General features: G+C 49.1%; 1 long non-coding RNA gene across 1 annotated transcript; it reads right to left on the reverse strand.

Annotated features, from left to right (window-relative positions):
• Positions 1-393: 393 nt before the first annotated feature.
• On the reverse strand, positions 394-11,779 carry LOC138510387 (uncharacterized). Its single transcript, XR_011280376.1, has 2 exons — positions 11,155-11,779; positions 394-2,494 (listed from the first exon to the last, which is right to left on the reverse strand). It is a non-coding gene; the product is annotated as an uncharacterized lncRNA (long non-coding RNA).
• Positions 11,780-12,169: the final 390 nt, after the last annotated feature.

Consider the following 12,169-nt stretch of genomic DNA (forward strand, 5'->3'; position numbering starts at 1 on the left):
ACGATGGGCTCTATACCACGTATCAGAAGCCGGTTTTGTTTAAAACGCTTCATCAGCTTAGTACTGGTCAGGCTAACGTGTGTAAGAAGTACAATTATTTCTGTACAGTTTCCCTCTTTATTGGGTGTCTCTTGTAGTGTATCCGTTCAGGTCTATAGATCTAATTCCCTAAAGCTGTTTCGGTATTGGCGACTGGGTATGCTCAGACTGAGACCCAGTCACTCCTTATCTAAAGTTCTCCAGAAATGGGCAGCAAAAGAGCCCTTATAACCCCATTTGAGTGTCTGATGTTGCAGCCATTTTATCCACACATCCAAAAACATTACATGTCCGAATGAGTATGTATGGTTCTGTTAAGCGAGTTAAGTTTGAAAGTATACTCGAGGCAGCAGGTAGTTTCAATAAGCTCCTTTATTCGGTCTTCACATTGAGGTGGCATCAGGCACATTGTATTGGAGATGGAGATATTAAGGAGGCTAAGGGAATAGAGCCCACTGGCTCCCACCATCCAGGCTGCACAGCTACCAACCGCCTGTTTGGAACACTCACTCAAACCCAAGCATTCCAGAAACACACATAACATTCCATTCATGACCTCACTCGCCATGCATTCAGGAAGAAGGGTGCAAACAGGGAAACCAGTCATAACAGGTTCTTGGTTACAAACATTTTAATGTTAGGGTGAGTGTTGTGAACAGTGATGTGAGCACCAAGCCATGTGGCTGTTATGCATTTACATATTCACACATACAACCCTTTTATCACAGACTTGTTTATCACATATAGAGATATCTGATCATTGTTATATTCCCAAAATGCTCTGTGATTTAATGCAAAGCCGGCAGGAACACTCTTTGGTACTATTTGTCCCCTTCCCTCTCTCATAGGGGGAATTTGAGAGAGTACAATAGGGGTGTACCAGACTGTACACCTTGGAATGACAACCTTCTATCAGAAAATAATTCATATGGTTAGTTTAGTGTTACCCCTTGCAAAGTGAGGTGGTTAGAAGGCTGCAACACAGGGCCGGTGGACCCCCAGACTGCGGCAGGTTGGTCAGACCACAGTGTGCCAGTATGAAACTGCATTCATGAATGGCCTTCCCTAAGAGCAGATGACAGAAGAACCATTTTCTTGTTTTCCCATTAGATTTCTTATGTAAAGTACTTGAATTACAATGTAATGAAACCAGCTTCATTTGTTTAGCAACGATTTATTGATATTGAGGAGGGTTTTGTTGCGTGACACAGAGATGTAGTTTGGGACTTATATGTGCCAGTCAGGGGGCGCCTTCTAGTGTCTCGCCCTGGGAACCAAGTTGGCTCGAAACTCTCCTGATTGGTGCCAAAGCAGTTAGTAGCCAAAGTGAAAAAGCCCTGCCAACAACCTTCAAGCAGTGACATCCAGGAATGAGAGAGGAGTAACACCTTGGCACCAAGTCCAGTGGCACTGGGAACCCCCAGAGCAGTGCGACTCGGTCAACAGAGAGTAATGACCGACGAGCACCCCATAGACGTGATATCTGGGCACTATCGAGTCCAAAAGCAGCGACAACCAAGCACTCAAGAACACAAAGCACTGCCATGTGCGCATCCCAGTGACCTCTGGTCATAGTGGAATAAAGTGCAGAAATGGCGCTCGGGCAGCCATAGTTTTCTGTGTGTCGCAGCTCCTGAATTGTTGGAGGTCTCTGCCATATGGTGCCCCAGTGAACTTGTCAAACTGTTCCTTTCCTTTTGTTTCCGCTACCGGTCCAGCCCAGGCAGCTGAGGTGCAGTCGAGGCTTGGTCCAGTTCCAAGTGAGGATCTGGAACACGTTTCTGTGCCTGTGAAATGGAGTCCTCCTGTCAGCCCTTAAAATGTCGGAAAAGGCCTTCGGTTCTCCTCCTTGGGAGGACGGCGAGTGATGTCACACACCCTTTCTGTGTAGGATCCATGACGAATAGTGAAAATGAAGAGCTAAAAATACATTTTACTGTAAATAGCTACACTGATAATGAAAAAAACAAAAATAACTAAACTTTAATTCTAAAATGAATCTAAACAAAAATAAAACAAGCGTGGCTAGGAACAGCAACCTTTAAAGAAGTTGAGCACAGTTTAAGGCTGCTTGCAGTTATTTGGGAGTGGAAATCCCCGTTTTTAATGTGCATCCTCACAGTTGGCAACAGGTAGGGTGTGCAAAAGAAGGGGTGTCGAGAAGAGATGTGTGTTGGTAGAGTATGTTCCCATATTGCTTGTCCAATGTTGTAGTTGTTTTTACTTTTTCGTTTAAAATGTCTGCTTTTGCGGTTTGCTGGGCATTGATTGTACATGTATTTTTACCGCTTCATTTTTAACCCTTTGTTTTCAATGCTACTTTATTTTTTCCTCCGGTTTATTAGATCGCAGAACCAATCCACACCGGGCTGTTGGGGGCCACACAATCTGTGTCTTCTTGAGCCGCTCCTTTCCACAGCGCCCCGTGCTGGTCCACACGCTGCAGTGTCACCGCCTGCAACAACGAACACAGAAGAGAACCTTCACTCACATGAGCTGGCAAAAGATGTACAATTCCGTGCAAATGCCAACAGATACCTAGCGATGCTCAAATATCAAGTATTTTATTTTTCTAATCACTGTTACGCACCCAATGAGCGCGCACTGTCACCATATCTACAGACCATTTTAAAGGAAGACTACCTTAAATTTGCCAAATGTGCTTTTGTAACATTATTTTAAACATTCCATTTGAAAAAGTCAATGCTATTACTTTCAATGGAAACATTCCTGATGGCCAAACATGTAACTTCTATGTACGCAGTTTTTCAAGTTGATGCCCCGTGTGTGTGTAATATGGGCAGGTAATATTTCTAACACGCGGCTAAGCTGCCTGGAACTATTATTTGCTTTGGAGCCTTGTTTTCCTTTGCTGGAAGGAGCTGTGGAGTTACTTATATGATATCAGCTTCTGACGCACTGCCATACACAGGGCTTGTGGATATGACTCATCACCACCTCCCCCTCCTCCACCCCCCTTCCCCCAGCTGGGCTGCCCATGATTGCAGTAGTGCCTGGAGGCGGGGGGAGGGGGTGGAGGGGGGTTGGGGCTTGTTAGTTTGGCTACTGAGGGTCATGGTCCATTGTAGGACCTCAGGATTTAGGGTTTTGGGCAACAGTGTGAGTGCATGACGTTATTGGTCACCCCAGAGATGGTGGGGTGCTGGTTTTGGCCCAGCCAACGGTTGTCCCATCAAAAGTGTATGATGTGAACATATTTCGAAAATTCGATACATTCGTTAATATTGTATCGGGGTGTCCAGTAGATGATATGAGTGTGTCTGGGTGCAGGGGGGGACTGGGAACCAAAAGAGGCCCTGGAAATAATGTTCAAAGTGGCCCCGTAATACACATTTTAAGCAAGCCAAACCTTTTACTATGAGAAAATGTGGAAATAACTAGGTTACCACACAAAAGAGGTCCAGGGTGCAGAGGGCTACCGGGAAATCTCCAGAGTTCCCTATAGGTCAGTCCAGCCCTGTCTGGGTGGGAGTACATCGTTTAAAAGACGCTGAGGTTATGGGACGAAAGATCTGCCCCCCCCCCTATCCACGCAGAAAAAAACATAGATATTAACCATAAAACAAGAATTAAAAGCAATAGTGTACGCGTGGGTGTCTCGTACACATGGCAGAAAGAGCAGACAGGCCTGATTCACAGAGCGTTTTTCAATGGGGTTATCCCATTGAAAGAAAGGTTTGTGACTCACGCCAGTCCCGCTTGGCATATTTTGCAGTGCAAAGGGTGAGCACTGCAAGAGAAGATGACAGGCCCACGCTTATGCTGTGTCCGCTCCAGGAATCGCATTCAGGCGGACCAACGGGGGTCCACTAGCAAAAAGAGGGGGGCCACCCAAAAATCCTACATCATACATGTGTTCCATCGTCTCATTGCCCGTCCCTTCATAAGCCAGTCTCACTACGCTTCAGACCTGCAACTCGAAGAATCGCACATATCTCCAGGAAGCAGTGAAACTGCGTGAGGTATTATTTTGTGAGTGCGTGTCTCAGTATGAGTAAGTATCGCAGCAGCCACACTGAAAGCCACAGCACCTTCAGGTTATGACATTATTGTGAGCACTTGCTTGGGAATTATTGATGCTAAAGTGAAAAATGTGTAAACCCACAGGTTGTGGTAATGACTCGACTCTGGGGATTACATTTCGTATTACTATAATAACACCTAATATTAGAGTGCTTAGAAGCAGGAGAATCAGGCCATGCTGCGCGTCATAAATTGTTTACAATATTAATATTACAATATTTTATATTTAAAAATGATGGAAGGGACAGGAGAGGATGACGGGCAGATTGGGTTATTATTTTTAATCTGTGCAGATAAACAAATGACACACTGTAGTCCGAGCGGATAGCTCCGAGAGTTGAGCGCTCCCCCCTGTCATGTGCTGAATGCACCAAGCAAGTTCAAATCCCTGCAAGACCTATTCAGCTTTTCATCCATGCAAGGTCGATAAATGAAATACCATTACATTTGGCAAGAAGAAGACTTCCCCTCTGCGGGGAAACGCCACGAGGCTATGCAATACATTATGTGGCTATCATGAAAAGGCGGGGTTTACTGGAATCTTCATCGCTTCCCCACAGGCAGCCCGGCTGCTGCATGCACTTCCTGGGGGCGCGCCTTTTCTCAAATCGGAAATCAACACTTCAGTGGCTTCTGAAGAGGGGGCGGGCGCGTGCTGAGGCGTCTGGGATTCAGAAAGATTATTTCCTTCAACTAATGTATATTGTTTACAAATCTACCGCATCTATATATATATCCGTTGAAATAATATTGCGCTTCTTGGCGGTACCGCCCACGCCGCGCTTCTAAGCGCTGTATTAACCCCCCGCAGTGCCCCACTGTTGATACACACCTTGCCGACCCCGGGAAGGTTGAAGTGTCGAGGCGGCCATGTTAAGTTGCGAGCGCTTAGCTCGCCGAGTTCTATTCCAGGGATCGCATTTACCGACTGCGGCCGAGCGGGAAGGGGGAAAGGGAGGGCGGCTGGCGCAGCAGCCAAAAGCGCGTGTGCAGGGCTTCATGGCACACTCCACAGAATGCCGGAGCCGTGCTGGAGGCAGCCGGAAGAGGGCTCATTTGCATGAAAGGGATGTGCGGGTTGGCCGAATCCACATCCTTATCATCGTCTTCATCATAATACCAATATTAATAAAAACACGTTATTACTAAAAGTAACAGTAACAATATTAAAAATATCCCCAAAAATAATACATGCAGTGATAGCAGTATTACAAAGACCAAGTTTATAAATAAAATGTTGCCACTCCCACGCTGCGTTTGTTAAAAAAAATTGCAAGACTTAAAACAGCAGATGAGTTCTCCTAGGCAACGACCCCCAGCCCGCTTGAATTTAAAATAGGATACCCTAGAAGGGGCAAGACTTGGGCGTCCCCGCAATAGTTCATGGTGCTTTTATCGCGGTGAAAAGTCTCTTTGGCGCTTATAGTTCTGAGGGGACGTGTCGCGCCAGCCTGGACAGTGAGGGCATTAAGAAATGTTTGCAGAAAAGAGGTGCACGAGGCAGCAAGTCACTAGTTGCGAGGTATCACGTGATCCCAAGCCAATGAAACTTGGGGACATATATGATCGGTATACGTTTTGCTTTCGTCACCATTTCTAGGAAAATATGTGAAGACAAATTAAGAGGCCTTAAGTAAACAGAGGGATACAAAATGGGAAGGAGCAAAGAAAAAAAACAAGGCAAACAAAAAGAACAGTCAACGGTATAGCGCACAAGCACCGCATACAAACAGCAAGAGAAACAAAAAGAAAAGACCGCGAAGCAAAAAATAATACCATAAAGAAAAACATTTGTCATAAAAAATTAAGAGACAAGCAAAAAATATCAAAGTAGGCTACGCCAGTGCGCCTCATGGCAGCGCTGCTGTCTCCCCTTATTCCCGTCTGCCCATTCCTTATTTTAGGGTTTGGGGTCTGGCGCACCCGACCCACTCACGGGTGTGCAGTCTGTCTAGCACATTGCAGTGAAAGGTGCACTTGGATCACGCAATTGGGGGCATTGGCAGAGAGATGTTGCTCCTAGCTGTGGGCAGATGCTCGCAGAGCCCAAGTTGGCATGCAGGCGTTCACCAAACGCCGCCGATGGCAGGGCCTGGCGAACGCGACTGGGGGTTTGGTCGCGTCACCTTATTTCCTCTCAGAATCGCTTGGGGGAATGGGGGCACATCTACAAGCACCCCTTCCCCCACGCCCTGTGCATGAATATTGCACACATTGGATAATGCGTGATATGCTTTTGTACAATATTATTTGCGTCGTTTATGAGTAACTGTTGAATTTTTATTTAGTTAATGCGGCCGAATGCCTTCCGCAAGAAGCAGCTGTTGCTCGTCTCTCGTAGGCAGCCCACAACACACGGAAGGGGCCACAACCGGAAGTGGCTGGATTTCCGAAAGTTAACAATTCGTATGTGATAGATTAATATTAACAGTGGTTGCACTGGGAGAAGTGGCGGGACTGTGGCGGGTGAGGGGTCGTGCCCGGAAAGATGTGCAATTGCCCAGAGTAAACGCTGCCCCCCGAGAGGGAGCGGGTGAGGGAGGATCAGCGCGTCTCCGAGGGCGCGCGCTCACAGCGCAGGAACCGCACCTGTGAGCGCGCGCCCTTTCTCTGCGACCGTTATGGCTGCGCGGGCGCATGCGCGTGCTCATCCCGCTGCGTCCCGAGGAGGACGCTGCCAGCGTCAGGCAGGGCTCCCGCGGCAGCCGAGTACCAAAGTCAAAATAAAAACAACTGCGCCGCAGAAACGAGTGCTCGACAGCGCCCAGGGAACTGCCCGGGGAGCAACTGTATCGGCGAGCTCAGTCTTTACAAACAAATAACTGGGTAATCACCGGGGTCTGAAAATAGAGAAATTTAAATAGTGTGTGGACTTCCTCGTAGTGGAAACACCAGAATCCGAATGGACACGATGGGGTGCCCGTCCCACCAACTCTCTGGGTAACTCGGTGAGATAATCTTACAGCAAACTGCAGGTTGCTCTTGCGTAAGAATCTTGAAACAAAATGTCTGCTGACGCCTCCTCTGGACCTCGATTTTCTGAAAAGCGGAAACGACTTTTTATTTCCCAAACATGTGTTCAATGGGACGTTCCCATGTTAAAACATTTTTATAAATCACTCAGGCCCTAAAGGTGCGGGAGTACTCTCAATAAGCACGCTGTTATTAGAGTTTAACCCGTCAATACATATGCCAGAGAGCACGATTAGTGCCGTCCAGCAAATAGAGATGTAGTTGCTTTCACTGAATATATTTCTGAATAACAATACGGTGCACATGGACGAAAGGCGTTGCGCGTGAAGGTTAAGCCCATTGGCTTCCCGTCAAAGCACGCATTGAATTTAAAATATTTTCCACCCGCCACCACTGCCTCTACAACACAGCGCCCCCATCTTACCCACCGCATCACCAAAAACCCCAATTTGCAAACCTTACGCTCAACCTCCATCTCAGTCGCTGCCCCTAGATTCACCAAAAAAACGACCAGGCTGCTCCTGCTTCACTGTCATCGCTCCCACATTATGGAACACGCTCCCACCCACAATCAGAAACGATCCATCCTACCCTCCATTCCGCCAACAAGTCAAAAGCGCACTTTTTAACAAATATGCGTGAGTTTCTCTGAAACCACTGTGAACCTAAACTCTGTACTGTAACTACCTATGCCTTTCTACATTTGTAATCTAGCGCTGTGATATCTGCGGGTTCAGGTCGTGTATAACCAATGTACATAGTACTTTGTAAAATGTTGTCCTTTGAATTTAAAAATGTGTTTTTTTTTCATGTGTTATTTGATATACGCTGATTGTATTGGGATTTGTTATGGGTGTTGTGTAAAGATTAAAAAAAAAACAATGAAATAAATAACACACAAGCGCTGCTTCCAGAATGTCCCCGAGCTCTGCTGGCCTGGACCCAGCCTCAGGATGCGGAGCCGCCGCCATCTGAGGAGACCTCGCCACCGCAGCCTACGTTAAGGGCCGGTTGGGTGCCAGGAGGGGGGGGGGGGCAACATACCGCCCGAGAGGCACTTGTCGAAAGAGAAAAGCACCCGACACAGTGAAAGGAGGCACTAGCCGGTGCAGCTGAGTACATTACGAAGTTTCATCGACTTGTCAATGATTTGCACACTGGGAACGGCGAGTTTTGCCAAGAAGGCCCCACTTTCCAATAAGGCCCCACCACCGCGACTGGCCGTGCGCAGACTGTCGACAATCTCTCCACGCCTGGGGATGGGGACACTGCCACAGAGCCTGTCCCCGTGGTGAAGTCGTTGTGACTGGGCCCACTGCCATGGAGCCCACCCACCCTGGTGACTACGGAATGACAAACCACCGTCACAGCGTCGGACCCTGGGCACAATGTCAGTGACCCGAACACAAAGCACGCTGCCGCGGAACAACGTCCCGTGCACACATACGTCCTGTGTGCTGCCACACAGCTCGTCCTCTGGTTAACAGGGTGCAAAACGTTTAAATACTGCAAGCAAGTATTTCCATGGGGTACACTCCCTCGGGTGGTGTAAAGCCTTCGTGATGACAAGCATGTTTATTCAAAGCACACCTACGATAGAATAATGCCTATCCTTCAAAGAGAATATTGCAATCTCTTCACTTTTTTTAATCGAATTATACATCTTTTTTTGAATGTGCGCAAAACGTATCAATGCAAGCGCAAATAAGTCTGGAGTATAAATGGCTACCCGAAAATAGAGAACACGACATCGTAGGAAATTCAAAACAAAGAGAAACAAGTTTAGTTAACAGTTGCGTACAAACAACCTCGTGGCGCCTAATTGGTGTAAATTCCTTGTTTTTCGACACATATTTTTGCAACATGGACTTTGATCGTTTATCATAAGAACATCTTGCACCTAATGAGGCGGGAAGTGAAGTTTGTTGACAGCCTGTTTCCCGCCAAAAGCTGGCAGGCCGTGTAGACCGTGCCCACGGTCAAATACGTCAATTAAACTGATCTTGCCACACAAAACCAACTTCATGATTTCACTTTTCCAAATGTGTGTGTGTGTATCTATTGTGTCTCATATTTTCCGATAATACACATTGGGACCGAGTTGCAAAGCGTTTTTCAATGGGATTTTCGCTTTGAAAAACGCGTTTGGAAACCCGGCCCATTAGCTGTGTTTTCGTTCTGTTACGTTGCTTACGATTTTGATTCGTGTTTGCTGTTCTTTTAATAATGTTGTTTGCTATCATTTGTTTTAACTGATAATTCACACACCTTCCTCGATTTCATTACATTTTTTTGGGCCCGATTCATGGAATATTTGCCCGATTCACAGTGACTTTGCGCTGCTGAAAAGTGACTTTGCACTGCCGACACAAACCCTGTTGCATGGAAATGTGCAAAGTGCATTTTTGCCGTGCAATGTCCGGTGCAGTCATGTTGTACTGCAAAAAGGACTTTGCACCGACTTTGTGCTGCAAAAATACACAGTTCCATGAATCAAGATTTGTGTCAGCAGTACAAAGTCACTTTTCAGCAGTGCAAAGTCACTTTCAACCACGGAAATATTCAATGATCCGGTCCCTTTGTGTGGTCTCCCCATCCTCTCATTTTTCGTCCAAGGTCAACATGCAGGGGCGTGGGGGTTTATAATGAGAACAACCAATTAATGTGAATTTGTACTTGAATTGCCGAGGATTGTGGCGTCACCGAGGGAGACTGGCGCCAGAATCTTTTTCCAAGCGGGCAGGGGCTGTTCTGCCTCTCTCAGCAGCAGGATTTGCCGCCCCGACCCCTACACATTCTCTGTATGTAGCTGGACTTTCAGCCCCAACACATCTGCCTTGCAGTCAGTGGCGGCGCGTGCAGTGTTGGCCTCTAGGCACTGCTCAGTGGCGGGATGTGTAGTGCTGGCCACTCTGCACTGCTCAGTGGCAGGATGTGCAGTGCTGGCCTCTAGGCACTGCTCAGTGGCAGGATGTGCACTGCTGGCCACTCTGCACTGCTCAGTGCTGGGATGTTTAGTGCTGGCCACTCTGCACTGCTCAGTGGCGGGATGTGCAGTGCTGGCCTCTAGGCAATGCTCACTGGCGGGATGTGTAGTGCTGGCCACTCGGCACTGCTCAGTGGCGGGATGTGTAGTGCTGGCCACTCTGCACTGCTCAGTGGCGGGATGTGCAGTGCTGGCCTCTAGGCACTGCTCTGTGGCGGGATGTGTAGTGCTGGCCACTCTGCACTGCTCAGTGGCGGGATGGGCAGTGCTGGCCTCTAGGCACTGGCTCAGTGGCGGGATGTGCACTGCTGGACACTCTGCACTGCTCAGTGCTGGGATGTTTAGTGCTGGCCACTCTGCACTGCTCAGTGGCGGGATCTGCACTGCTGGCCACTCTGCACTGCTCAGTGCTGGGATGTTTAGTGCTGGCCACTCTGCACTGCTCAGTGGCGGGATGTGTAGTGCTGGCCACTCTGCACTGCTCAGTGGCGGGATGTGTAGTGCTGGCCACTTTGCACTGCTCAGTGGCGGATGTCTTTATTAATTTATTTATTGGCTATGTGTAAGTCTGCACTGCTCAGTCCTGGGATGTGCAGTGCTGGCCTCTAGGCACTGCTCAGTGGCGGGATGTGCAGTGCTGGCCACTCTGCAATGCTCAGTGGTGTTGGTGGAATGCGCAGGCCGACACATCTGCATTTCTCCGTGGGTGCTTTCCCAGGAGCCTCAAGGGAAAGGAGAGGGGTAGGGGGAGGTGCGGGGGTTCGGGTGAGTTAAGACAGGTGGTCAGGTAATCTATTAGTATTAGTTAGGGTCTGAGAGGACAAGGGATAATGAAAGGAGGGGGGCATACACAAAATAAAGAGGGGTTCCTATCAACCACAGGAATTTATATATATATATATATATATATATATATATATATATATATATATATATATATATATCGTTCACTTCGCTTATGATTGACATCACAAACAACTAGTTTTGGATCAGAGGTCACTTGGACCTAGTGATTGATGGCCACCCATCCATAATTCTATACATGCTAAGTTCGCTCTACAGTTCTCCACGATGGAGTTGTTGTTACCCCAGGGAACCGTTTCCACGCCTACCTGGGCTCCCTGGGCTTGCTGGTGGGGCCACTCCATTCTGCCGTCAGCGGGCGTCTTCTCCCTGCGGCTCCTCCGCGGTACTGGCACCCCCACTCCCGACCCCACCAGGGCCCTGGCCCGCTCTCTGGACCGCCTCCGAGCCTCGGCTGATCGCCTCCGGCTCTCCCGGTCCCCGCTCCTTCTCTTCCGGTCCTGGCCGCTGGTTCACGCTCTGCTGCCGGGCAGCGTCGCCCCCCTGCTCCCTGGCTCTGAACATGATGAGGAGGGCTTCGGATGCCCGTCTCCACTCCTCCTGCCAGCTGCTGCCGCCGCCCGACTCCGGGCGCTTGTCCATGGGATAAACACCCTCCACTCCCCACCGCTGACAGCGAAAGAGGGGGCGCAGGCAGTCGGCCCCAATCCACGGGGCCTAGCGGCGCGCTCCCGTCACTCGGGTGGCACAACTGAGCAGTGAGGCCGGGAGAGGGTGCTGCCAGCTCTCCCGCCTGGCTGCATCCTCCCCGCATGCACGCACACCCCCTCTTAGTCACCGGGCACCGCGCCACTCGCTGCCTGCAGAAAGGGCGGGCACAGGGAGGCAAGGGCACCGCCGCCGGTCGCACTGTTTTCAGGGGAGGGAACTCGAGCTCAGGTTGCACCCCACCCACTGACTCCACGTGACATGTTTACACCGCGCCGCCACCCGCGGATTCATTCTATGTCACACGCGTTTACTTTCATCAACACACATACTCCTTGCATGTCACATAGATACAGTAGCCGCCCCCTCCTCCCCCTCCATTGCATTGTCCATTTCCATTCGGTGTATCTCGCCCATGACACTGACCCCCTCACCCTCTCCTCAAAACCCTCCCGCGGACCTGTCTGCCCCCCCTCCCCCTTCCCCAAAGCCCCCCAGCAGAGCAGTGTCTAGTCCATTCGGTGCACAGGGCGAATCATTAGAATGTGCCCCACTCCCAAACCTCACGGAGGCTCATCTACAGATGCGTAATGAACAATATGACTGCCCGGCTTA

The sequence above is a fragment of the Ambystoma mexicanum genome, chromosome 6p (genome assembly GCF_040938575.1).
Source record: "Ambystoma mexicanum isolate Mex_15411 chromosome 6p, UKY_AmexF1_1, whole genome shotgun sequence".
Classification (NCBI taxonomy): domain Eukaryota; kingdom Metazoa; phylum Chordata; class Amphibia; order Caudata; family Ambystomatidae; genus Ambystoma; species Ambystoma mexicanum.